At 51.6% G+C, this 2677-nt stretch overlaps 1 non-coding gene across 1 annotated transcript; it reads right to left on the bottom strand.

The window, feature by feature from the left end:
* Positions 1-1367: 1367 nt before the first annotated feature.
* Positions 1368-1441, bottom strand: trnat-agu. Its single transcript has one exon. It is a non-coding gene; the product is annotated as a tRNA-Thr (tRNA).
* Positions 1442-2677: the final 1236 nt, after the last annotated feature.

Below are 2677 nucleotides of genomic sequence, written 5' to 3' on the forward strand. Positions count from 1 at the left end.
ACAAACCCCTGCCTGAACTTGAACCGCCCCAGCACCTCAAACGGTGGAGTTTTACTCCTGAAATCCCTGCAAAAAAGTTAACGAATTCATAGCCCTGCAGGGGACTAGCAGGGACCCGCAATGAATCTCGCAGCTTTTGCTGCAGATACGGGCCCCTGCACTTCCGGGTCGGCGGCCTCCAGCTGCCGCACCACGCTCCACTGTGGCACAGACCGCAGAGCCAGACTGAAGAAAGAGACACCCCCAATCAGCTGCGTGCCCGAGCCTCAACTCCCGCACATTAAATCCCCGGCCGCCTATAAGGCCCCCCCCCCCCCCCCCCCCCCCCCCGGGTCTCTTATCCGCCCGCCCCGACCAGGGCAGCCGCAGACTGAGTCTGAGCATCCTGACTGGAAATAGCAGGTTAGTTAGGGTACTAGGCCAGTCGTGAGCGGAGGATTGCTAAGCGGGTATCTGGCAGTGGCCCCCCTGCGACGCAGCGTACTCCAATTTTCGGTGCCCGGAGGATCAACGCATCGGCGCCGGGCCCGATTACAGGGTCAAACTGCACTCTCCGCCCCTGCGTCGGCTGTGATTTCGATGTCGGGCCGCGGAGAATCCAGCCCACAAACTCCACCCGATTGAAAACCTTCTCTGTATTCATTGCCATCACTACCTCAACCTGCTCCCCCCCTTGAGGGCATCATAATCCATAAGTGACCTCCGCACATTCCGACAACTGCCTCCATTTCACAAAACCTGTCTGATCCTCCCCAATTAACCCTGGCACACTGTCCTCAATCGACAACACAAGCACCTTCACCAATAGCTTGGCATCGACATTCAACAGCTCTGTGTAGGAAACTGTATTGGGCAGTACAGCCCACACTGCTCTGGGTCCCTTTCTTTTAAAGAATCAGGGAGATAGAACATAGAACATAGAACATAGAACAGTACAGCACAGAACAGGCCCTTCGGCCCTCGATGTTGTGCCGAGCAATGATCACCCTACTTAAACCCACGTAACCCGTATACCCGTAACCCAACAATCCCCCCATTAACCTTACACTACGGGCAATTTAGCATGGCCAATCCACCTAACCCGCACATCTTTGGACTGTGGGAGGAAACCGGAGCACCCGGAGGAAACACACGAATACACAGGGAGGACGTGCAGACTCCACACAGACAGTGACCCAGCCGGGAATCGAACCTGGGACCCTGGAGCTGTGAAGCATTGATGCTAACCACCATGCTACCGTGAGGCCCCTAAAATGTGCTTTGAAGTTGGTGCGACAGCGATTTCCTCAGGATATTCTACTTTCATCATGAAAACCCGAATATTCCTTTTTGATCTAAAAACCGTGCACCGGATCGTAAACGTATGAAGGCACCGCTGAGATTCGAACTCAGGATCTCCTGTTTACTAGACAGGCGCTTTAACCAACTAAGCCACGGTGCCGTTAGCCTGCGATAATGTAGGGGATAGTTTCCTCCTTTCCCTCACCTCATTATACTCCCTCACCAGCAGTGGCCGTAGCTCTGTCCCAAACATTTTATAAAACCCGACTGGAAACACATCAGGGCCTGGCGCCTTACCCGCCTGCACCACCCTGATGCCATCCAATCTCCTCCTACAGCCCAATCGGGGTGTCCAGGCCCTGAACCCGCCCTTCCTCCATCTTGGGAAACTCCAGCATGTCCAGGAACCGCCTCATCCTCTCTTCTCCCCTTGGGGGCTCCGCCTCATAAAGCCTCTGAGAAAAAATACGCCATTCACCCCCTCTGGATCCATCACCATCTTACCCACTTCATCCCTCACTCTAGCGATCTCCCTTGCTGCTTCCTGCTTCCTGAAGTGATGGTCCAGCATCTTACTCGCCTTCTCTCAACACGCATAAACTGCCCCCCCGGACCTCCGCAACTGCACCACCGCCTTCCCCGTCAATACTAACCCAAACTCCATCTGAAGCCTCTGTCTCTCCTTCAACAACCCCCGGTGCCACCGAGTACCTCCTATCCACCCTCAAGATCTTACCACCCTCACCCTCTGCACCCAAAACAAAATAAATGTCCCTCTGAATACCGCCTTCAGTGGCTCCCAATACTTAAGTTTCCTGTCCACAAAGTAGTTAATAATCAGGAAGTACAGGTTTAAAGTAATTGGTGGACTGATCAGAGGGGAGTTGAGAAATAATTTTTTTTACCGAGGAGGTGGTGAAATCTAGAACTCACATGGATATGATGGACTGAATGGCCTTCTGTGCAGTAAATCTTCCGATGTTTCTGCATATTTAACAATGTTGAGGGAGAAAAAGCTGATTATTGAATTGTTATATATGATAAGAAATGTAAAATTGACTGCGCTGCAGTTTAAATTGGGAACCAGTGGAAAGCTTGTTTGTGAAGCATTGGCACTTACTGATGTATTGCTGCTGTTGCAGAACCCGCACATCATTGTTTACAGGAAGAATACAAACATGTTGTGTCAGTATAACACTGGATCGAGCCAATAAATGTAAATGACTTCCTGAATGTTACTAACGCTCAGTTAAATGGGTCTTTAGTGTGCATTGTTTACACACAGCTTGAACATTTTGACTTGAACCGTCGTGGGGGAGGGGTGCCGGGGCTGAGGCTTGATTTTGCTCTCGGGGCAAGGGCACAGATGGTTTAAGCAGCTTAACATTCATCCTGT

The sequence above is a fragment of the Scyliorhinus canicula genome, chromosome 2 (assembly GCF_902713615.1).
Source record: "Scyliorhinus canicula chromosome 2, sScyCan1.1, whole genome shotgun sequence".
Taxonomy (NCBI): Eukaryota; Metazoa; Chordata; class Chondrichthyes; order Carcharhiniformes; family Scyliorhinidae; genus Scyliorhinus; species Scyliorhinus canicula.